The following is a 25,632-nucleotide window of genomic DNA, read 5'->3' as shown; positions in this document are numbered from 1 at the left end:
GAGACAGAACATCTTTTAGGATTGGGCTCAAGTCCCTGCAGTGTGATAAGCAATCACTGGATCCCAGCAGTAAAGGGGAGGGAGATGGTGAGGAATTCTTGTTCCTTCCTAATGGCCCATCAAGTCTGGCCTGTCTTCTGGTGGGTGTCTTCCCAATCCACACCCTATTGTAATTGTTACAAGTCCACATTCCAAACTTTAGATACAGAAATGATACATGCATACAAATTGGATAATCACATTCAGTAAATCCTAACCTTTCCAATGATATCTTACATGAGCCATCTTGCATAAAGTACATCAGTTATGTCATATCCATATCATAAGTGTATTTCCATAAAGAATATGGAGTGTAATGTCCCAGGGAGATACAGAAAATGTGTACGAAGAGTTGAGTGGAGATTGGGACTTGGACCGCAAGTCTGGATGGGGCTACTAGGACTGGTTGGGCAAGGAGATTGGAACTGGGATGACCAGTCTGAGAAGTGGAGACTGGGACAAAGAGCCAAAGGTGGGGAAGAGCTTGGACAGGAATTGGGATAGGGACAAGATGAAGGGGATGGAGTAGAAGGGGTCAGTTTTGGGGCAAATGGGCAGAAGATCTGTGCCCATTAGAGCACTCTCAGCTCCAGTGCCTGGAATGGAACTAAAGATTCTTGAGTCTCACCATTCCTCTGCTGTCAACTCACAAAAAATTACATTAAACGTTAAGGCTGTGAAGTCAAGCATTCCAAAGTTAGGAAGCCAGAATTAAGAAAGCTTATAGTTTTTGTGTGTCATTTTGTATAAAGTGTGGTGGTGGGGTTATCGTCATTTCCCCTCCTTCTCCCCCCGTCCCTGTTACACGAGCAGGACCAAACTGCTTATTCCTCTCAACCGTAGCAATCAGTTTACACTTAAGGGCTAGAATCTTGTTTTTAAACAAAAGCTGACCTTCTTTTTCATAAGACAAATAAGCCAGCTCTGTAAACAAGGGGTGTGCACAAGCCTCTTCTGTCTCATCGGTACTAAATCTATATTTCCTCCACATGTAAAGTGGCTTTATTCACACATTGGTTCCTGTTTTTGAAACTATGACTTCTTTTTATTTTTAGAACACTGCTATCTTCGGTTCCCTTTCTGCCATGTCTGTCCATGGCTTATTGAACTCATGCCAAGATACACTTGTTCTACATACACCAATTTTATAGTTACATGTAAGCTTCAACATAACTTTTCTTTTGAAATATTGTTAATCTTGTTCTCTGGAGTCCTTAGGTGCCATCACAAAAGAATGAATAACAATATTTAAGTATTTCTACATTGAAAACTGGAAATCACTGAATTTTAACAAATAGTTCCAGTAATAGAATAGTTGAGATAACTAATTAAAACATATATAAACAATTGATCCAATAAGAACTTAACATAGAGAGAAGCATTTATCCACTACCTTTTAAAAAACGTCAGTGAAAGAGAGTGTGTGTGAGAGTGAGTGAGTGAGAGATACTAGGGGCTACAGAGGAAAAGATTTTACTTGGTGACTGGTTGATGTCTTTCTACCTGGTGAATATAATAGTCCCCTGACTGTACAATGAAATGAATAGACTTCTAGGCATTCTAAAAATCAAAATTCTTGCCCTAAAGGATAACTTTACACCTTTTTCAACCTTCTTTTAATTGTAACAGCAAAATAAAGAAATGGTGCTGTCAGTGATAATTCAGTGGACACTTATTTCCATTTAGCACTGAAAAGCAAATACCTGTCAAGCTGAAATGTAATAAAATATGTTACCTGGAAAAGTGCATTCATGACACATTCACCTGTGCAAGTGTTACAGGAAGAATAATTTATTAATGGTCTGGATTATGGTATTCACTCCAGTGCAGACACAAAATTGGTTTTAGTTGCACAGATGTTTTGTTAACTATGAAGCACGTTGAAAGTTAATTGTGTGGTACAAGTAAAGCATGAAAGTAAGGTGTATGTTATAAAATGAACAAAAACATACATTACAATATAACATGGATCTGTTGTGTGTTCCCTCTCTTCTCCCATATGATAACTTGAGAGCCTGTGACCTGATTGGCCTAACTTAGACTTGATTGCAATGCATGCTGTTAATTGTATCTGGTTAGTTCTCAGTTGTAACAAATATAGTGCTCAAAAGTGGTAACAAGATGCAGGAATGAAGAACTGTTGCTCCTTGTTTGTACAATTATAAAATGTGTCAGGGCCACTGTCCTCTTTAGGCAGACCCTCGTGTTGGGGGTGGGTGGAGCCAGACAGACCATAGGCTGAATTCCTCTTGAGCGCTCCCCTGTATGCACTTTACTCCCCAGGTTGCACCAATCCTGCTCTATGGGTCAGTATGGAGGGATTAGTGGGGACCATGGCCCTGCCTCCTTACAAGTGCTGTGCATCTGTCGGGAAGCAGGAAGGGAACAGCCTCCCTGGGCTCACAAACTGCAGTTATGCCAAGCGCTTGTGCAGTTTGCACCCTGGGTGGCTGCAGGGGAAGAAAGGATGCACTTTTCACTCTTTCCCTATCTCCTGTGCACCCAGGTAAGGGCCAGCCACAGTCAGGCCCTCACTGAGGGCAGAAAATAAGACATACTCCTATGTAGAGTATTTCAAGATAGCATGTAGATGTGAAATGGATTAGCTTGTTGTAAAGCTTTTCATGTTGACAGAGATAATACAGGCATAAAAGAAAGAGGTACAGTGGTTGTGTTATCGTCTGGTCTGGTCTGTTTCTATTCACATAACATTCATTTAAATTCACATTATATTTTCCTGGCTTACTCATCTCCTTTCTGTCCCAGAGCTATTTTAATTGAATTTACTTGTTCTGTTTACTCGGGAGCTGAAAGCTTTACTGAGTAGACACAGTACCAATGTAACAGCAAGGCAGACTATTTTACTAAATTTCTGGTGTTAAAAGCAGCTGATCTTTATGTAGCGCTTGGAGCCGGGGAGGGGAGAGAATATAATGGGCCCAATTTTGAGAACTATACACAAATATATGCACATGAAATTGTGCACCTAACTTGCATGTGAAATCCCTGCAACTGTGCACCTACACTGGGGATTTACACATGCAAATAGCATGTTATCAACCTAACTGGCCTTTACTTGCATGTATTAAGCACAAGATTGAGAACAAGATTATTAATATAGTAAAATACCTGTTAAATTTGGTAATTATCAATTCCTGCCTCCATTGGAATATTCATTGGAAAAGTTGTTTGGAGAACAACTGCTTGCTTGCATAGCTGCTTCTTTCCATCATGCTCTGCTGTAGCCAGCAGTCCTTCATTTTTATGCTCTCTCTCTCTCCGAATACTACATTAGCAAGACAATTTTAAGTTGAAGTGAAAGGGTGATGAACAATTTTATATAAACTCATATTAGTTCCTTGTTTATAGCTGTTGGTTCCAGTTCTCAGAAGCTGTAACAAGGGATTATTAAATAACAGTTAAAGATAAAAGGGATTACAAAAAGTCTGTTCATCTCACGGGGATGTTGAAACAGAATTTGAAGGATAATAGTAAATATTTTGTAGTACTGAAACAGATACTAGAGCTTCACGGAAACCATTCAGATTGCTGTTGAAACTGGTCCCCCCAAAATTGGGCTTTAAATGGGTTCACAGCAAGTGAACTATTTAGCCATATATTTACATTTTTTCCTCTCCTCATTTTCTCTACATTATTAGCCTGATACCGTTTCTACTGTAGGCAGTGAAAGTCTTTCCAAGATAAGCTCCCCTCAAAAATCAAATGGGGTGGAGACATGCATTGTATTCAAATAAATGGACACATTATCAGTGCAAATGATGAACATCAGAGGACAAAATAGAATTTTTCAAACTTACAGTATTATTTACCACTTATTTTGTCGTAGTGCTTAAAGTCCAACCAGGTCAGGGCCCCATTGTGCTTGACACTCTACAAGCATGTATAAAGTGACAGTTCCTGCCCCAAAGAGCTTGGATAAGCGCAGTTCCAATAAATTAGCTTAACATGACTGTGTGTGTATATGCAATTACTTTGCCCTATTGGGAAGTCAAGATTTATAAAATGCAGGGTTATCATATGAACTTAAATTTTAAAAAAATACAGTTATTGTTTCTAGATTAACAGATGCTACCATCCAACATGGTTCATCCCCCAACTTCTCCTTTTCATCCTGAATTTGTTTATCTTATGCTGGCAGTTCTTCTTGTACTGTTTCCACCCAGTAGGACAGATGAGGAACTCCCTCCAAGAGCTGGTAATTGCCGTTCTCTGGATCAGTCAGACAGTGAGTCCTGTAGAAGTGCAGCTTTGCTATCAGCTATTTCACACACGCAGCCTCTTGTGGTCTGGATTTTGGACTCTCAAGACATTTCGAATTGAGATTTTTATGTTCTGCAGCACAAAGCTGTCATTAATTAAGTTTACTGATCTTATTCTACCTCTCACTTTAATCAACCACTCACTCCTTTCCATTTCTACAGGGCCCTTACACAAGTGCTCTCAGAGTGCTTTACAATAGTCATATAATCCAGAAATGTAAAAAGCTAAATCAAATAACTAGGTTGAGAAGGAGGATGGAGAAGGATTCATAAAGGAAATGCATTGAGTGGGTGTGTGATAAATAGGCTTCATAAGGTAAATACACGAAACCCAAAGAACAGGAACCATATCCACAGTATAGGCAAAGTCTTAAAAAGTGAAGAGAGTGCCCTGATAAGCATGGGCCAAACCATTGGGACTTGAGGGGTTTAGATTCTAAGAGATTAGAAGATAACATACTGCACTGTCGTGTAATAGTAGTATTTTTCTGCTCACTGCTGTGCTCCGGGAGAGTCTCTATGAAGTTCTTTCGAATATGGGAATTGTATGACGAATATTCTCTAACCCAGCAAGTACGCTGGCTGATAAATTCTGCACTAGCTCTAGAAATGCCATAAAACTGCAAAATAAGAATTCTATTGGTCTAGTCTAATGGAAACTGAGATATGAATTAACATTTCAGGAAATCACTGCCGGGAACACAAATTTTAGCTTTAAATGGGTTTCAGGATGTAACTGAATAAAATAATCTTGTGGATGATATGGGCTTTAAAAGAGAGCTCAAATCACACAAATTCCAAGATCCTAAAAATTGTTAGAAGAATGAACAAGGTAGTCCAGCACCAAAGGAAGCTATTAGTTTTAATCTGTGCAGGTAGGAAATCTTTTTCACTCTCGTGTTTTTTAAGATTAAAAACATTTTGAGGACATCTAAGATGGATATCAGGTAGTTGTATAAGAATGTTAAACCTTTCACTGAGATTGCAGAAACTGGAGAGAACATTTTATCCCACTGAAATGGCATATTTTTGTTTTAGTTCTAAGAAATTATTTTCCAGACTGTGCCGTTGCTATTCTTACATGATACTAGTAATACATTTTTTTTACTGATCAACTGAAAGACCAATTTTTGAGATTTGCTTTAGAATACATAAGGATTGCCTTCCAACTTGCCTTTTCTTTCTGGATGACTTTAGCAATCTTTGAAGGAGAACCTGGAATGTGACCTCACAGCTGGATGTGGAAACCTGATCTGGAGCTCTTGCTAGCACAAGACTCCATATCCCCTCTTCATTCAGTTGGAGCTACAGTTCAGGTTTCCTCATGCATCAGTACTGTCACATTTCAGGTCCTTCAGTTTACCAGGATCTTCCAGGAAAAAAAAGATGACTGGTCCTGGTATTCCTGGTATCCCCCTTCACTACAAAAACACACACAGAAAAGAATAACTATTCCTTAAACTGAGATTTGTGCAATAGTTATTCAGTTGTGCCTGCATTGTTAGATCACCGCGGTTAGCCCCCAGCTCTCCTACTGCCTTCAGTGATCTTTCCAGTGGAGATACTCCATAGCTAAGGCTACTTAAAGTTGAATCAGATAACCACATTGGCTTTTGTTGTTTCTCTGGCTTCTGTCTATGCCGTAGGGGAAATATGCCACTTAGGGCAGCTGTTTCACAGCCACTTCCTTCTTATGACCCCTTTTTCCATGCAGGTTTTCTGCGAATGGGGAAGCAGCAGCTTGGCAGTGTCTGATGGAATAACTCTGATAGTTGCCTTTCCCCTCAGTATGGATCATCTATGGCTCCTTCTACAACTTTGTCATGCAGGATATAGAAGAGCCCAGGGGGTCTTATTCTGAAAGCTATTTTCTTAATCCTAGATCATGTCTTTCGCTCATCTGTGTGCCTGTTTCATTTCTGTCACTTAGCATAATTCTTAAAACTATGGATTAGGATGTGCCTGGAAAGATACAAAGATAAAATAACAGTGAAACCCCAAAAATGCATTTGGAACCAAAGATGAAATGGTATTTTGTTGTCAGCCAGGTGAATTGAATGAGTGTATTTTCTAGTAAATGTAGACCAAATGAATTCAGGGAATTGAACTTCTGATAGTCTAATGTTCAGCATTGAGATCTATCTCAAAAAATGAGTTTGACTTTGTAATGCCATTCCGTACCATACCTTCTCTGTGAGGAAAACACATTTGTGGCCATCATGTCAGGTCATTTTGCAATATACACAGGATCTAACTCTGATTTTAAAAATATATGTTAAAGTTTTGAAAATCATGGACTTCTGGCACTGCAGTAATTAGGAGTAGCTCCACAGAAGTCAGTGGAATCATACCTGTGCAAAATGTAGCTCAGATAAGAGGAAAATATGTTTGCATCTGTCCTCACCCAAACTCAATACTCTGTCCACATACAGTATGAATATCTTTTGTTCATTAGCTTTTTTTCAGAAATTAATGCTTTCTGATTACATGTATGTAACCCCAGTCTAGCAAGGCACTTAAGCATATGTTTAAACTTTTAAGCATATGTAATCCTGTTGACTAAATTATGCATGTGCTTATGCGTCTTGATGGATTAAGACCTATGTCTGCAATATTGTGAGACAGGGAGTGGAAAGGCAATATGTGCTACTCTCCATTTAAATTTCCAGCACCATAGCTAAAAAGATAGATTGCACATTGCAAATTAGTGGTGTTTAGATTCTGATTTCAGCCTAATGAGCCTCAAGCATGGAAAGTTATTTTCCTTATAGTCATTGGAATCTTGTTAATTTTATTTCCCTGTTAAAAAGGAATATAAAGTGCAGACAATATTTGAGATTTTGGTCACCTGTTGCAAATGATAGGAGTGCATATTCTTGAGGCCTTCTGTAGTTCAAGTTTGCCTAATGTTTCCTAGCATTAGGCAGCTTGTGACTTTTTTGACAGATGAGGCACAAATCACAAAATAGCTTTTTCCACCGCCGCCTACTATATTAATTTAAAAGCTTACCTTGTTTATAGTGAAACAGCAGCAGGTGGGCCCGGGAGCTGCAGCCGCCATTGCAACCCAGGCTGGCATCAGGTGCAAAGCATGAGGGAGTCCAAGGAAGGAGCTGGGAAAATTCAGGGTGCAGCCCCAACCTCACCCTCTGTAAACTTCTTGCAGCCTGGGCTTAATTGCTACAATCTTGTTGTGGCCTCAGCAAGCAATGGTTGCCACAGCTATTCCCTGATAAAGAGACTCCTGGGTTGGTAAATTGCCATGGTAAAAGGCAGCTTCCTGAGGCACAATTAGCTGTACCAAGATCTGAGCCTCTCACAGCACTACATTTTTCAAACTTCCTGGTGCTGAGTTTTGCTACTGGAGAGAGTGAGTTTTGACATTAAAATCAAAGCATAGTTTGTCCTTAAGTCTGTGTATATTTATCAATTAAATAAAGAATACGCAAAATGTATTTTGTAGCTTTGGGGAATTCTTGGTTAGGCTGTGCCTTGCTGGCCTGGCCTGATGAGCAGCCCCTGGTAGGGTGTGTACAGGGCAAGGGAAGACAGAATAAACATAAGAGACAGATGCCATTTGGATCCTTAGAGTTTTCAGCTGTTGTTTGGCAATGTTGTGTTATATCCGTTACTCTCCAAAATCAGTAAGCCAAGTGTTTACGTACAGACTGACCTACACCTGGCATTTGATAGGTAAACAAATCATGGTACTGAATTTATCTAGCCTAGTAGTTGGGGAACTGTTCTCAATTAAAATGTGTACATTATAGGAAGCTGTTCGTCACTGTCATTTATTAACAAAGCATAAAGAGGTTTTTGTTTTGTTTTTAAAGTTTTGAGAGGTTATAGGTGTTGGGACTCAGGTCTTTATAGATAGGACACACAAAATTATTAAAATACCTGTAACTAATGAGAACATGAGTTTTTGGACGACAGTTTAAGCTTTTGAGGAAGAGGGAGAAGCTTAAAATATCCTTCGTTCTCTTGGAGTAATGACAAAACCCCTTAAATATCACGACCATGAATAGGGTTAAGCTCTAGCTGTATTTCAGTTAAAAAAGAACCTGACTGATGTATTGAATCTGTTTTTTATTTAGGGCTGTCAAGCGATTGAAAAATTAATCGTGATTAATCATGCGATTAATCACATTTTTAAATAATAGAATACCTTTTTATTTAAATATTTTTGAATGTTTTCTACATTTTCAAATATTTTGATTTCAATTATGACACAGAATACAAACTGTACACTGCTTACTTTGATTTTTCATTACAAATATTTGCACTGTAAAAAACAAGAAATAGTACTCATACAAGTACTGTAGTGCAGTCTCTTTATCATGAAAGTTGAACTTACAAATGTAGAATTATGTAATTACAAAAAATAACTACATTCAGAAATAAAATAATGTAAAACTTTAGTGCCTACAAGTCCACTCAGTCCTACTTCTTGTTCAGCCAATTGTTCGAAAACAAGTTTGTTTACATTTGCAGGAGATAATGCTGCCTGCTTCTTGTTTACAATATCACCTAAAAGTGAGAACAGGCGTTCACATGGCACTGTTGTAGCCAGCATCACAAGATATTTACGTGCCAGATGTGCTAAAGATTCATATGTCCCTTCATGCTTCAACCACCATTCCAGAGGACATGCATCCATTCTGATGACGGGTTCTGCTTGGTAATGATCCAAAGCAGTGTAGACTGATGCATGTTCATTTTCATCATCTGAATCAAACGCCACCAGCAGAACAGCAGAAGGTTGATATTATCTTTTAGTGGTTCAGGTTCTGTAGTTTCTGCATCGAAGTGTTGCTCTTTTAAGACTTCTGAAAGCATGCTCCACACCTCATCCCTCTCAAATTTTGGAAGGCACTTCAGATTCTTAAACCTTAGGTCGAGTGGTGTAGCTATCTTTAGAAATCTCACATTGATACCTTCTTTGCTTTTTGTCAAATGTGCAGCGAATGTGTTCTTAAATGAACAACATGTGCTGGGTCATCACCTGAGACTGCTATAACATGAAATTTATGGCAGAATGTGGGTAAAACAGAGCAGGAGACAAGGAGTTGAGTCACAAATTTAATTAACATATTTTTTTAATGAGTGTCATGGGCACGGAAGCGTGTTTTCTGGAATGGTGGCCGAAGCATGAAGGGGCATACGAATGTTTAGCATATTTGGCACGTAAATACTTTGCAGTGCCGGCTACAAAAGTGCTATGCGAATGCCTGTTCTCACTTTCAGGTGACACTGTAAATAAGAAGCAGGCAGCATTATCTCCCATAAATGTAAACAAACTTGTTTGTCTTAGCGATTGGCTGAACAAGAAGTAGGACTGAGTGGACTTACAGGCTCTAAAGTTTTGTTTGAGTGCAGATTTGTAACAAAAAAAAATCTACATTTATAAGTTGCACTTTCACGATAAAGAGATTGCACTACAGTGCTTGTATGAGGTGAATTGAAAAACTATTTCTTTGATTTTTACAGTGCAAATATTTGTAATAAAAATATAAAGTGAGCACTGTACACTTTGTATTGTGTTGCAATTGAAATGAATATAATTGAAAATGTAGAAAAACATCCAAAAATATTTAATAAATTAACAATGCAATTAAAAGTGCTATTAATCAGTTTTTTAAATCGTGATTAATTTTTTTGAGTTAATCGTGTGTTAACTGTGATTTATCAACAGCCATAGTTTTTATTTATTTGTATTGCAGTAGCACCTAGGTGCCTCAGTCCTAGACCAGGACCCCATTGTGCTATCTATCCACTGTACAAACACAGACTGAAAACATGATGTCTGCCCCAGAGATTCCTAACATTCTTCTTGATGAGAAGACTGTTTTTCGGGTGTGCTGCTTTTTCATATCACACAACCCTAGGACATTGTCATGTATTCTATGAAATGTGATTTAGAGAGTTACACCTGAGCCTGGGTCAATGTTTCTTTATTTCTCCTTCCTCACAAAATATGAGGATAAATTGGGGGGGGGGAAGTAAATTACCTAAGCTGAGAAGAACGATGTAATTGTTTTGCTGTGTTCCACTTGACTCATTTTTATGTTTGAACTGTTTGTTGCAAACCACTTGCATTCCTTCCTGTCAGTCAATGTGAATTTGAAAGAGAAACAAACTACAAATTGAATTGAAGAAATAATATGAATGTAAGAGACAGTGCTTCTTGAGAGGGACTAAGATGCTACAAACATAACAAATTGGGGCCCAGTGGAACTCCTATTACAGCCACTGGGAGTCTTTCAGTTGGGAGCTGGATTAGATCCTGTGAATCTGATCATGCAAATACTTAGGAATGCAGGTATTGATTTGAGCAGTCCCATTGATATCCATGGGACTGTTAATATGAATAAAATTACGTGCCGAAGGGCAAGTCTACACTAAAGCACTACATTGGTGCAGCTGTGCCGCTGTAGCGCATCAGGTGAAGATGCACTAGGCTGACGGGAGAGAGGTCTCCCGTTGGCAAAATTACTCCATCTCCGTGAGAGGTGGAAGCTATGTTGGTGGGGGGAGCGTCTCCCGCCGACATAGCACTGGTGTGGACAGTGTTTAGGTTGATGTAACTTATATTGCCTGTGGGGGAGGGATGTCTTTTTCACACCACTGAGCAATGTAAGTTACATTGACTTAAGTGGTAGTATAGACCAGCCCTAAGATTTTACAGGATTTAAACAAAGACTGGGTATATGAAACCGACTGCTCACATTGGAGGTGATCATTCATAACTGCCCCTTAGCTCAACATTAGTGTTGATTTTAGGCCCCAGTGAAGTCCATGGGAGTGTTACTGGCTGGGCTCACCAGCAGTCTTGCTTTGCAGTTAGGTCACTTGCTCCCCACTTGTCCTGCCTCTAGTGTCTAACTGGTAATTACTACCTCTGTGATGGTCTGCCTTTTTGTGGGTCACAAAAGGGCTCTCCAGCCAGATCACCAATTTAGTCCTGCCCCTCTCTGGGGTAATAGAGTCCCAAGGTATGTGTCGGGTTTTACACCCTCCTGATTGCCCTGGTTATTAAAGAGACTAAAGAAGTGAACCAGTAGATAATAGCTACATGTCTAAATAATCTTTTAAATTCTCGCAGTCAGTAAGTTGCTACAGGTATGAAAATGACAAAGGGCAATGCTGAATTAATTACAGTAAGTGAATCCTTACTCAGCACTTTAATTGTAATAGCTCTGGAGACAGAGTTCCTGGTTGTTCCGTCAGTAATCTTAAAAGGATGGTTTTGGCTCTGGGTGGGAAGGCAAGACCAATTTTAGACAATTTCCTGTGTCCCTTGTATAACTCCATTGAAGTCAATAAATTTATTCCAGGGGTAAATTTGACCTATTGAATCACTGAAACTGGCATATTTATCTACTGTATGTCATGGGTATGTACTTATGGCATCCCAGAAAGTGGTCTCTTCAGTCAATAATCCACACAGCTTTATTCCCTAGAGGGCATAAGGCCTCTTCTGTTAAGACCCAGGGATCAGGGTACCAAAAAAGGAAAAATCCCCTTGAAAAGATGCGTGCTTCTGATACCCTTAAAGAGCGGGGAAATAAGTCAAAAAATAAAAGGAGCACAAAAACAAATTCAATAAATGCAAGATTAACCCTTCTCGGAATTCATTCTCTAATGCCTCCATTGCTGAGAAAAAAAGTTTTATATGACCCTCTAAAAAGACTGTCACCGATTATTTTTGACTGTTTAAAAGAATAATTAAAACTTTAGGAGATATGAAAACAGGAGGAGCTTCATGCAATCTTGGAAGACTAGAAAGCACTTGAAAGAATGAGTTGTTTATTCCTCTTAATGCAGCTTTATGAGAGTCAATACACTCTAATGGAACAGCAGCCGAGTAAGGATGTAAGACAAAATATTAGTTATCTGTTGGTAATACTAGGCCTTGAAATAGAGGTTTTGGCTGGGTTCCATTTCTTAGCACATCCTGTTACAATCAATGGTGAATCACACCATTTGGTGTGTTATAGCACTGGGAGACAATAACTGTTCAGTTCTATTACCAGTTCTTCCATTGACTCATGGCATATAGATCTGTTATATGCCAATATGAGCCTTGTGAGAAAAGACACAATTAATGGCATAATCTTCATCATAACAGATCTGTTTGTTGTTGTAATTTTGTTTGGCTAACATGGTGTATGTTTTTGAATTTCTTACAGTTTGTAGCCATATGTATTGAGGTGGGATGTGGGGGGCGGGGAGGGACTTGATATCCAGAGTGCATATCTCACCTTGAATTTTACTGCCTTACAATATTTATCATAACTATAATATTAGCTTAATATAGATGTGTAGGTTTTATATTTGCATAGAGAAGGAAGGAAGTATTAGAAGGCTCCTTCTAACTTCCAGAAGTCTTACTTTCATTCATTGTCACACAGTGATCACTCTTAATTATCTGAATTTTGTTTCATTGTCATGCAGAAGGCTAAGCTGCAGGAGTCATGAGCAGAAGTTTGCTTTTAATAAACTGAAGATATGGGAATAAAATTAAAGTAAACCTTAAAACAACTGACTGTCTAGACCTGTAATGCCAAAGTGGTATTTACTGAAAATGTTACTAATACTTTTGCAGTACTTTCAGGTTTTCTGAGTGCTGTCTCGACTAATTAATTGCTTAATGGGAAAATGTACTATTTAAGAAAAAAAGTTAAATAGTTACATAACTGTATCAGGGTAAAGAATTGCAAAAGTATTCTTTGTTGTTTGGTTTTGATTGTGACTGTTAGTGCTCCATGAAAGAGAGAGACAATGGCACTGGCGAAAGCCAAATATAGTACATTTGAGTATTAGGTTGCTGATCCCGAAAAGGAGCATGTGCATAACTTTACCATGAGTGTAACGACTCACATCATAAAGTTATGCACATGCTTAGATATTTGCAGGATAAGGGAGGAACTGTGCAACCTTCTTTGCATAGGTTTGTCATGATACCACGAATGCACTTCCAAGCATGGATCTCCTTTTGAGCAGAAATGTCCAATTGTGACTAATTGTACCAAATTGTAGTGTTTATTGAAGACAAACAGATGCTAACATAAAACTATGAAACTAATTTTCATTTGCTACTGACACCTAAATTTGAAAGACAAAGTGGGTGAGATAATATCTTACATTGGACCAACTTCTGTTGATGAGAGAGGCAAGTTTTTGAGCTTACACAGAGCTTTTCTCCAGGTCCAGGTGACCTGAAGAAGAGCTCTGTGTACCTTGAAAGCTTGTCTCGCTTATCAACAGAAGTTGGTCCAAAAAAAATATTACCTCACCCACCTTGTGTCTGTCTAATATCTTGGGACCAACATAGCTACAACAACACTGAATACTTAGATTTGAAGACAGTCTCCAGAGGTGAAAGGAGTGATCTGGGGTCTCTTCCTAGTGCTGCCTAGACCTTGTCTGATTCTTCTCTCTCCTAATTGAACACTGCTGTAACTTCAATCACTCCAGTGGAGTTATTCATGATTAAGGCTATGTTTTAGTCACAGGTATTTTTAGTAAAAGTCATGGACAGGTCACAGGCAGTAAACAAAAATTCATGATCCTGTGACTAGTCCGTGACTTGTACTATATAACCCTGACTAAATCTTGGGCAGTGGGGGTGGCCCGGGGGTGCCGCAGGTTCTCTGGGAGGAGGGGGTGGTCTGGGGGTGCCGCTGTGCTGGGGGAAGGGGCTGGCAGAGCTGGTAGGCTCCCTACCTGGCTCCTCGCGACACCCCCTTAGGTGGAGGTGTGGCCAGACGGCTCTGGGTGCTGCCTCTGCATCGGCTCCGCAGCTCCCATTGGCCGGGAACCATGGCCAATGGGAGCTGCAGGGGCAGTGCTGCATGTGGGGGCAGCACGTGGAGCTAGGAGCTGAGGTAAGGGCATGTCACCTTTTCCAGGGAACCCCCTGAGATAAGCACTGTCCAGCACCCCAGCCCCCTCCCATGCTGCAGCCCTGAGCCCCCTCCTACACCCAAATGCCTGCTGCCACTGTGGGGGCACGGCGGCCCAAGAATGCCCCAGTAGCAGCCGGTGCAGCTGGCCCAGGGGCTTCCTGAGCTGCTCAGGTGGCTCCTGGGCTAGCCGCACCGGCCGCTGCAGAAGTTATGGAAAGTCATGGAATTTGTAACCTCAGTGACAAACTCACAGCCTTATTCATGATTTACAACTGAGTCGGAAGGGAATACTAGAGCCGGGTGGAAACTTTTCAACAGAACAATTTTCTGTTGGAAAATGCTGAGCTGATGGAATTGAAACATTCTGCGGAAATGTGGCTATTCCATTAAAACTTTTGAGGAAAACTGGACAGGAAGGCAGGCTGGCTGGCCCTGTTCAGAATTGAACAGCTTGAATTTTTTGGAAGAAAGGAAATTCTGCTTTCCAGCCAGCTCTGGTGGAGACCTTTTTGTGAGGGCCTGGGGAAAATTATGAAGACCAGTGTTTCGAAAAGTGGCCCAGTGCTTTGAGGTGGGGGGGGGGGGGAGGTGTTTAGCTTTTGGGTACAAAGATTTAAGACTCCTTAGGCCTGAGCTTCAGCGATACTGAGCACTTGAAATATCCTTTGTCTTCCAGGGGAGTTGTGAGTGCTTAAAATCTTTGAAGCTCAGGCCCCAGAATCTTAAGTTTCACATCCAAAGCCCATGGCCACTTAACCTCTCTGTTGCTAAGATATCTTATGTCTAAAAAAATCCAGAAATCAATGCATCTAAGTGCAGTGCTGCAAAATTCCAAATCTGGATCCTGCCAGATAAAATGGGATCCAGATTATTCAAGTGTACTAGGAAAAGCTGCGTATGTACTGAAGTTAGATGGTAAAGCTGGAGGAATGCTGCCAAAAACTAGCCCGCTCCAGGCGCTAATTTAGAGATGGGGGAAGAATAGTAGAAGCAAAAACTAATCTTAGTGTTGCTACAATGTCTGGTTTATCGTCAAAATTTGGCAGGCTCCAGAGCTTGGCTCTGAGTGTGTCGTGATACGGTGGAGCTGCAGTGTAGCAGGGTCCAGGTTCTGAAGGTGCGTTAGGAGCAGCTCGGCCTTTAGACAGTGAAGGTTGGGGGTTTGGGGGGCGCAGGGTCCAGGTGCTGAGTCTGGGGTTGGTCGCTGCCTCGGCGCGCAGTGCTGTTCAACGCCGTCGGTCCGCGTTTGGGCGCGGGCGCGCAAAGCTGAGCCGCTACACTTGATCTCCGAGCCTGTGGTATTTGCACGGAAAGGGGCCAAATTTGGGCAGGATCCGGCCAGGGGACAGAGCCGGGTGCCTGCTGCGCGGACGACACTGGGATACACTAGGGTGAGGAGTTCCCTCTGGGGGTGGGAGCCGCGAAGCGCCTCTTTCTCCGCGGAGCCGGCGCGGGGCTGCTGCGCGCCAAAGCCGGCGGATTCCGGCGGGCTCCAGCTTTTCCCGTTTTCCGCGGCGAGGGGCTTTTTGAAGGCGCCTGCCTCCCCAGTCCTGATTTGCTGGGCTACCGCGGCGGGCTCGTCCTGGGCTGGGCTGCTGACGCGTGGCGGCGGCGGCGGCGGCACGTCCCTCTGACGCGTTGGACCCAGACCTGGACCTAGCGGAGACCCGGGCTCCAGCTCGCTGCTGCTGCTGCTGCTGCTGCTGCGCCGGTTTGCCAAGGTACCTTATCCCGGCACCTCGCTTCGCTTTTACCCTGCCTGCCAGTGCGGTTGCAATTTCCTCTGCTGCGGGCGGGCGGGCGGGCGGGGGATCTCCGCGACCAGGGGCGTTTTTCTTTTTCTTTTTTCTTTTTTTAAAATCTCCTTTCGAGGAGCCATTTTTAAAGTGATCCGTGGCGGGGGGTGAGGGGGAAACTAGGGCGAGATCTGCGCGCAGAGCCCTGGGTGTCGCTGCCCCTTCCCTCCGCACCCCTGGAGAGCCGCTCGGATTTAAAAAAAAAAAAAAAAAAGCCATCGACCCGCCTGCCCTCCAGCTGCGGCGATGCGGCTCGCCAGCCGGCCGCCCGCTCTTCCGGCGCCTGGCTCGGGTGGTCCCGGGGCTGTGATGCGGTGGTCTCCGCAGCGGGGGAGGCGTCTGTTCGGGTGCCTCGCCGCTGGGTTTGCTGCGCTTGCCCGGGATCTTCCCGCCGACGCGCTGGGAAAAGCCTGCGCTGGGCAACGGGTGCCAGGGGAGGGGGCGGATAAGGGGTGTTTACACAAGGCATCGATTCCCCCCCCCCCCCGAGGAAACTTCTCTTGTCTACGGGACAGCTGCGCCAGTGCGGGGAAGTGGGGTGCGTGGATTGAGCTCTCTTGTCATGGCACCTCCATAACCCTCCCCCCCCCTAAGCTGGGCAGCCTCCAGTCGAGTTGTTCCCATTCATCCCCGTGCTGAGCGCAGTGGCGTGCCAGCTGCATTGTTTACCTGGCGGGCTGGCAAGGGGGGTTGTTGCATGTATCGTGTGAAGCCTGATGCGGCGGCGGCGGTACTTCTGCGAGTGAGCGGGGTTGGGAGTCAGCTGTCCGGCTCCCCCCCCCCTTGAAATCGGTTAGGCTCTTCTTGTGCGTCGTCTTGTGGCGGCGGAGTTACTGCTTGTTGTGTGTGTCCCCCCCCGCACTCCAGCCCGTGGCTTCTGCAATGCGGTGGGTGTGGTTACATAGTAACTTGGAGCTCTGGACCTCTGCAGTGGCAGCGCTGTCTCCTCTCCTGTTTTTAACGTTTCCAATGCCAAGGTTTCTCTCGGCTGCACACTGGCCTGGCGTCTGAAGTTGGGGAAGAGAGGTTCTTGCGAGCGGAAGGGAAAGATCGAGGGAAACAGATGGTATTAATCAGATGTGAGGGATGGGGGTAGGGAGGGAGAGAAACAAGGGGTCGGACAAGTTTTGCAATCGTGTAATTTCAGTGCTTGTGTTTTCAGTCGTAGCGTTGGGTTGAGGTGGGTACTTTAAAAATGTTGCAGAGATAGATGTGTGCATGTTCTTCGCCACAGCTTAGACAGCAAAGATAAACCAGGTGGGCTAGAAAGTTCACAGCGTGCTGTCATACAGTTGCCGTATTTTCATGTGCAGTTACAGAATTATTCATACTCTTTTGGTTTTATTCGCTTTAACAGGAAACTTGAGGGTATTTTGTTGGATTTAAAAAATAGAAGAGGGAGTGGCTCTGTCAATCTCGTGGTACTAGGTTCTGTATTTAGCTCAGAACAGAGTTTGTGGAGAAAGAAGGGATAGCTGGGAGGGGTATTTTTAATTGTTTAGCTTTGTCAGAAATACACTACACTTGAACATTTACACTTCCATAATAATTAAAGGCAGTAAAATCAGTCTTTTGTAGTTTTTTTTAAATTTTCCTCATAGCATTGTCATTTTATTGATATAATAGAATGTACTGAAAGACTCGCATTACTCTGAATACTACTTCTGAATATGTGCCTAAACCTTATTTATACTTGAGGCAAACCTGGAACCCACCTGCTAAACTGACCCTTGTGCATCACTTTGAGGTAGGAACAAGCAAAAGTACTTATTTCACTTGACTTGTAATTTTTTAGGGAGAAGAACTGAAGAATCACAGGTTAAAGGTGACACTCTCCACAGTAGTGTTATCTCCTACGCAGTGAACCATTTACAGTTAAATAATCTAGAATTAAAGTAAGTGTTTTCACTCTTAATTTACTGTTAGACTTTGGTTAAGTTAATATAGTGGTTTGTTCAAAATAAATATTGAAGATAACCTTTAAGTACAATATAAGAAGCAAAGTTAATCTTCCTGTGTCAGTTAATTGGTTAAAATCGTTGTGTGACAATTTGCTGCATCAGTATTTTTTTTCTTTCATGTTGTTGTACCACTCTCCTTGGATGGGAACTCTCCACTCTAACATGACGATGAAATTTGCACATCAGAAATAATATAGTGGATGGAAAGAGAGGGATCACCACATTAGAGTGAAGAGCGACTGCAAGTTTATTCTGTATGATTCCATTAGAACAGGAAGGCTCCTTGTGATTCTGTTTTGCTACAGTCCTGTTCACTGCAGTGGTGAATGATTAGAACCAGAGAATATTAGCTTAAACACATTGTGAAATATTTTTAATATATCCTACTTTATTTAATCATACTAATATAGCCAACATTGAATCTCCCTTCACCTAATTCATCTTACAGTGGCGTCCCCTTATTAAAGTGATGTTTATTGATGCCAGTGATGTTTTTCTTCTAAAGGGTTAGCCAATATTATTGGAAACTTGACAGGTACATTATAAGAGCTCATCTGATGTCAGTCTGCCTTTGACTTGCTACTGTGGTCTAAAGGTTTTGTCTTTGTCGTGAAGAAAAGCGGGGGTGCGTGCCCAGAAGCAAGGAGAACTGTAGCAATGAAGTCATTGCGCTGCCTTGTTATGACATCACTCTGGCTCAAGGAAATGAGGGTGGGGCACTGAAAATCAGACTGTCTGAACCATCTTTGTTTTAACTTTGTGTCTACTACATGAACGAGACTGATGCAGCCTTGCCTTAGGAACTGCAGCACAGCTGTTGGGCATTTTTTTTTTCCCCAAAGGAGGAACAAGTAGAGGTGAATCTAAAGTTTGTATATATTTACAGATAAAACAAGATGAGATGCAGGTTTTCATCTGTAGTGGAAATCTGCAAAATATTTACCCTTGCTGAACAAAAATTTCCTCTAAGAGGAAAAATCCTCTATTTGTGTGAGGACTTTGTAGTTTATTTATAAAACAATGAAGCTCTCAAACAATGTGAATATTCACAATCAGTTTGATATATGGAAATGTATTCATTTAACATATTTCTTTGCTAGGTATATTATATGTTTTGGTGTACTGGAAATGATGTATTCCTTGTTAAAATTTATGTAAAATGTCTTTCTTGTATTTTAAGTATTTATTTTGATTTAACTAACAGTAAAATAGAACTTGAAATTGGGTATTCATTCAGTGGGTAATATTTAAACTTGATTCATGTAATTCTCATGTACCAGTAAACGGTGGTATATGACACGGAGGAACAGTCAAAGAATTTTTAAAGTATGTTACAAAAGAACATTTGGTTCCTAAGATTCAGTATATCAGTGGTATCAGTTACTACTCTGACAACATACTCAAAAGTACTTGCTTTTACAACCATGAAGTTTTTTTCCTTTGAAATACAGAATATAGGTCTAATTCTGCAAGTACACATGACTAACCTGGAGTAGGTCCATTGAAATCAGTGTGGTTACTCGTTTAAGTACATTTATTTGGAAGGATGTGGTTCTTTAAATGTAGATGACAATGTTGTGCTATGTTTTGTTTCAGGATCCTATTTATCGCATTTTATACTGGCAAGACATTACATTCCTGAAAAAGTGTTTGAATTTTCAGAGTGTTCTGTTAGGGCTTTGACTTCTAATTTAATTTAATCAATCAGTGATAAATATGAATATAATTTTGAAAAAAGTGATTACTTCCCAGCTGCGCTGAGAATTGTGTGATGGGTTCCTGAATAGGGTATATTAATTCTCTAGGTGGATTGTTTATACTAGGTGCACAACCTGTAGAACACGCAAAAAAGTCTTATATTATTATCCACAAATGTAGAATGCTAAATGAAAATAGATTTAGAAAAGGGTAGTTAATAGCTGAGACGTTTACTGCAGTAGCAAACTTTTTTAAAGACTTTATAGATATGAGCAGGTTAAAAAAAATATCCTGAAAGCTGTCTAACACTGAAAATGAACTTCTACCCTTTCTCCCTCCCCCCCCCCCAATTTGTGGTGATGAGGGAAGTATTGACTGATTAATTTCTGAAATTAGGTGTTTAATATATACTCCGGTGTGCACTTGTTGAAAACAAGAAGTCTGGCTATAGTTTTGATTCCACAAGCTTGTAACTAAGAGGAATCGTATCGATTTTTCCGTATTATCAGAAGGTCCATATGTGGGTCATAACGGGACATGAACATTTCCTTAAGCAGAGCTTCCGTTTCTTACCCTGGCAATGGACCTAATATTTCAATTATCTAGTGAGAGACTGCTAGATGTGTAATAGGAAAGAGGATGACCTTCCAAAGCTCTTGACATCTGGGAGAAAGAACAGCTCGGGTAGTAGAGAAGAAATAATAGCTAACCTATCAGTCTGCCTTCAGTAAGAGAAGTCCTGCAGGCTTATTGCTCCTGCCCCTGCCATTACTAATGGTTGTCACTATGGGCATCAGTGCAGAGGAACCTCAGGAAGAATGTTTAGAACTGATTGGCTGGGAAAAAAACCCCAGAAATGGGGTCTCAGTATTTGAGACAACTGAGTTAATATGAGGATAATGTGGAAATGTCGCATGCAGATTCAGTGTTTTTCCCTTGTGAATTACTGAATAAATAAACTCAAATAATTGACTTTTTGCCTTTTAACCTAAATTAAAATTTAATGTTCACATTTCACCTGGTCATTGTTTATTATTCTATTGTACCAGCAGAACTAAATGATTATATTTAATTCTTGCTTTCATGAACATTCCATATCTTAGCCTTCTGAATCACTTGTGACTTGCTTAGGATGCAGTCAGTGAGATACAATGCATGAAAGGTGATACATAAATAAAATGAGGCCTGGTGAGTGTTTCCTGTCTGTAGGGTGCTTATATGAAATATTTGTTTTCACTTTCAATCCTCACAGTCTTCCACCACCCTCTACTGTACAGATGGTTCATTTTGAAAGCACTCTGCTTTACAGAAAGACAGTCATTTTTCATTGAGTTCTTAATCTATAACATTTGAATCTCTGTGCAAGATGAGAAACCAAGGTAGGAGTAAGTGTGTGAGTGTTGGGAGAGAGAGGGAGGAAACAGGGGAAGGGAGGGGAAAATTGTCCACCAGATGTCTGATACCACTGTGAAAAGGTTTTCATTTATAGGGTTAAAAAAGAATGTGGAAACCAAGGGGACTTGGTATTGGGGGGGAAACAGGGCTAGAAGAAAATATTAAAAGCATATGTGATCAGTGTATAAAATTTTAGGGGAAAAGAACAATTGAAATAATGTGTACTGTTATGAGCATATACAAGTATTTACATATGCGGGGAGGGATAGCTCAGTGGTTTGAGCATTGGCCTACTAAATCCAGGGTTGTGAGTTCAATCCTTGAGGGGGCCATTTAAGGATCGGGGGCAAAAATTGGGGATTGGTCCTGCTTTGAGCAGGGGTTGGACTAGATGACCTCCTGAGGTCCCTTCCAACCCTGATATTCTAGGATTATGATTAATGTGTGTCTGTGTGGAAGCACTGTAACATTGATAAATATAATAGCATCCATAAGTCGCATTAGAGGAGGTCTATAAAACTCTTGAATGGGGTGGAATGAAGTTGAAGTTCCTGAGTTAAAAGCTAGAGAGACTACCCTCGTACGATATATGTACATTGTGAAGTAGATTTGGCTCTTAAAACAGCATTTTTTCCTAAAAGAGGTTGTCAGTGGCAGCTGGTGCCCAGGATAGCTGATGGTACTGTGGGGAGCAGTCTCCCTGTAAGGGGATTATATTTTTCAAGTGGAAAAACTGACATGCTCTGGTAAGTGGGTTGGGGGTACAGTAAGAGGAGTGTTGGGGATGAGGGAAAAAGGAAAAGGGGTACTGTGTTTTCTCTTCTCTCTTACCCATTCTCTCTTTCAAAGTGAAAAACTGGAGCAGTTCACAGTAAAGGGCAGGGTAGACGATAACAGTATATTTATCATTGTCAGCATGTCACTGTTGTCTCCTAGTCCCAATCTCTTCCCTTCAAATCTAGCTCTTGCCCTACCATCTCCTTCTTCCACCCACACTGCCAACTGACCTACAACTTAATTCACCAACTGACTTCTTCCTTGCAGAATCAACCATGCCAACTAAATCCATCCCCTCGTGAGTCAGAACCTCTCCAACCCAACCCCTATTGGCTCAGGAACGCTCCTCATCCACCGCCCTCAGGAACACTCCTCACCCTCCTTACTTAACCTCTCTACAGCTCAGAACCACACACTCAGCTCTTAACCCTTTCCTATCGGACAATCCTCAGAACAATCCCTACTCCTGCCTCACACCCAAGGTTAACCATCTTGCCACCCCTCTCAGAAATCCAATATTTTGTGCTAGGTCTGGAAAAACAGGAGCAGAGGCAAAAGGGGGATGAGAGTGCAATCTGAGGTAGTCCAAAAGAAGCCCCTATTCCTTGCTCATTTTCTCCTCGCACTGCTGAGTGCGGTCTACATGCTTCAGGCCAAGAAGTCCCTGTGGAAACCACATGTATTGCAGCCTCAATGGGCTGGAACATCTCCAGCCCCTACAAGAGTTTCCCAGTGGCAGCAGGTGGTACAGAACCTTGCAGAAAATCAGCCACACAATGCAGTTGTGACATTACTGGGGATTATTTATGTCATTGATCCCTGGTGGGGGTGGTGATGTCTGGTCCTCATGAAACCAGGGGCAACTGTAAATGACACCTCACTGTTTCCTCAGGAGTAGAGGTTGCAATCAAAAATGTTACTTAAAAAGACCGTAACAAACAAACTGAAGAGAAGGTTCTTGCAGACCCAGGAAAAGTATGTTTTAGACTGACTCGGGGCCGGATTCCTGCACCCTCACTTGTGCAGAGTAGCACCTAACTCTGCAAATAGTCCCATAGAAATCACTACGCCTACTTATAGAGCTTGGAACTATTCAGTAAAGTAAAGGCCTCAGAATTTGGGTCTGTGAACATTAGTTAGTTATACTGAGAGCTTCCCTAAGGGTTCTGGAGATGGTAATCAGATGAAGTAATCAGAGAGGTTAGCATTTTTGTTGAGTTATTACTGGTCAACTTTTCAGAAGTTGATAGCAATATATCACTTTAAAAATTACCTTGCATACGTAATTGTATCTTTCCTTTCTTCCTTTTTCCTTTGTGCAGATATGGTTTTGTTTGTTAATAGCAAGGAGCACTGATTTAGAAAAATTGGCTAGTACTTCTGCTCTCACCCAAAAGGGAGAACCTCTCCCTTCCCTCCCATTATTGTATGATTACTTTCTGTACTTTTCCTGGCCAAGAGTCTGGAGTCAATTTGAAATAAATGTACGTTAGCGAATAGTTGTTTATAATGAAGGGTTTGTGTCATGTGGCAGTGTCGTCATCTTTGATTTCCATCTCTCAGCTCAGCAGTTGCTATGGGGCCGAATTTCTATCTTCATTCAATTTCTGTGGTCTAATATTTGCCAAGTGTTCAATCATGACTCCTTGGCATGCACTTGGAGGGCCAGACACGCCTTTTGCTACGTGATCACCACCGCCAGCTACTCTCACTAGATTTGGATGAGAGTTGAGTGAATTGCCAGCACCAGCTGCAAGCAAACCACCCTTTCTGGGTGTAGCTGTCTCCTATGCAGTGGTATTGCCTGTTAAATTCACCCCATACACCCCCATTATGCAATGTATATTATCTTCAATAAGAAAAGGCATAACTGGAAGTTCAGATATAAAAAGGTGATGTTTCTGAATAGTGATAGTAGTATTATATTTATTATATCTCACTGTTTGACTGGAAGTCCTTGTGTCCTAGGCACTGTATGCATAGTAAGAGAAGGACATAGAACCCTTCAACCCGACCTGAACCTAATGGGACCTGACTCCAAGTGTCAGGTCTGGGATGGGTGGGGTGGGAAAACAACTGGACCTTCTTGGGCACAGGTCAAGTCAGCTGTCCTTCTCCTGCCCGTGCTGGCCACCACCACCTTGCTGCGCTTTGTGTGATGGGTGGAAGAATCACAGCACCCCTCACTCCGCAGAATGTTACTCCTGCCGTGCTGACCCCACAGGCAGGGGGAGGTGAGCTGACCCCATGGGCAAGAGGTGCTGAACTCACAGGCAGGAGGAAGGAGCACTGACTCAGATTCCTGGAAAGGGTCAGGAAATAACTTGATCCTCTCGGACTAAGATCGGGCATAATTAGACCTCTAGACCCTGGTGCAAAGACCTTTTGATCTAAACAGGTAAGACAGACAAGGTGTGTCTACACTGCCATTAGACACCCTTGACTGTGCCAGCTGTCTCAGGTGTGTGGGACTGTGTCATTGTGATGTAGATGTTTGGGCTGCAGCCCAGGGTCTGGGACCCTCCCACCTTGCAGGGTCCTAGAGCCTTTGCTCAGGCCCAAGCCTGGACATTTACACTGCAATTGAACAACTCCTTAACCTGAGCCCAAGTTAGCTGGGAATAGAACCCATAGCTCTTGATTCCCAGTCCTATGCTCTATCCACTAGAGCAAGCTGACTCTCAGCCAGTAGTCTTCGGATACCGAGGCTTGATTAACCAATATGTTACTTTCACCCCTGACAACAGGACAACATTGGAGTAAGTCGAGTGACTTACCAGTACTCTGGGGCCAGCTCTGGCCCCCGGAAGGGGCGGGGCCTAGGGTGGAAGGGGCAGGGTTGAGGGGATCAGAGCCAGCCCCAGCCCACCCTGTAAGGTGAGTGCTACTCCCCCTCCCCCACTGGGGTAGCAGCAGCAGCCCGGGACTCCGAGGGCTATTTAAAGGTCCCGGCGCTCCCCTGTTCTACCACCCTAGCCCTTTAAATAGCTGCCGGAGCCCTGGGGAAGCGGCTGTTTAAAGGCCCGGGGTGGCAGAGGCAGCTGGAGCCCTGGCCCGTTAAATAGCCCCTGGAGCCCCCGCTATCCCAGGGCTCCGGGGCCTATTTAAAGGGCCCACGGCTCCCCTGCTTCTACCGCCCCGGTCCTTTAAATAGCCACCGGAGCCCTGGAGTAGCGGTGGTGGGGCTCCGGTGGCTATTTAAAGGGCCCGGGCGGTAGAAGCAGGGGAGCCCCAGGCCCTTCAAATAGCTGCCGGAGCCCTGCAGCCTCTACCCCAGGGCTCCAGCAGCAGGGCTCTGGAGGCAATTTAAAGGACCTGGGGCTCCAGCCACTGCTGGGAGCCTCAGGCCCTTTAAATTGCTCCCTGGGGAAGCCGGGCTGCCCCAGTACGGTCACCGGCTCTGGCCAGTATGCCGTACCGGAGCTTACTGACTTACTTTCACCTCTGGCTGGTGTAGTCATTGATTTCAGTGGATTGATACTAGTGTAAAATTTAAGAAAAGAAATGGAGCACCAGGCCCAAGATGTAATAGTCAAATATGTGATAACATTGTTAATTTCTTACACTGCAACATGCATTCCCCATGTCTCTTTATGGATCACTATAGAATGCAGAAAATTTCTGTTAATTATATATAATTAAGCCCCTTCATTTTCAGTTTAAACCGATTTTTACTGTAAACTCCCAGGTTTTACAAAAAGCATTATTCGTGGGGGTTTTTTTTTCCAGTTTTCACCCTATTTTTTGTATCATTCAAATATATAAAAAATAACTT

The 25,632-nt window shown here is 42.3% G+C and overlaps 1 protein-coding gene across 30 annotated transcripts in view; it reads left to right on the top strand.

Annotated features, from left to right (window-relative positions):
- The window catches only part of EPB41L3 (erythrocyte membrane protein band 4.1 like 3), a 198,123-nt gene that overhangs the window by 50,309 nt on the left and 122,182 nt on the right, over positions 1 to 25,632 (top strand). For 11 of the 30 annotated variants that reach the window (XM_073331513.1, XM_073331514.1, XM_073331529.1 and 8 more), the window contains exons 1-2: positions 15,854 to 15,951; positions 17,822 to 17,921. The exons of 2 other annotated variants lie outside the window; for them this stretch is intronic. The gene's annotated coding sequence lies outside the window, so the exon portion shown is untranslated. Of the gene's footprint in view, positions 1 to 15,848; positions 15,952 to 16,863; positions 17,093 to 17,821; positions 17,922 to 25,632 lie in introns of those variants that run through there. 17 more of the 30 variants (XM_073331530.1, XM_073331515.1, XM_073331527.1 and 14 more) reach the window with 5 other exon arrangements.

This window comes from Lepidochelys kempii, chromosome 2 (genome assembly GCF_965140265.1).
Source record: "Lepidochelys kempii isolate rLepKem1 chromosome 2, rLepKem1.hap2, whole genome shotgun sequence".
In the NCBI taxonomy this organism is placed as follows: domain Eukaryota; kingdom Metazoa; phylum Chordata; order Testudines; family Cheloniidae; genus Lepidochelys; species Lepidochelys kempii.
The sequence above is the reverse complement of the archived record's forward strand: the minus strand, read 5'-3'. Positions and strand labels throughout refer to the sequence as shown.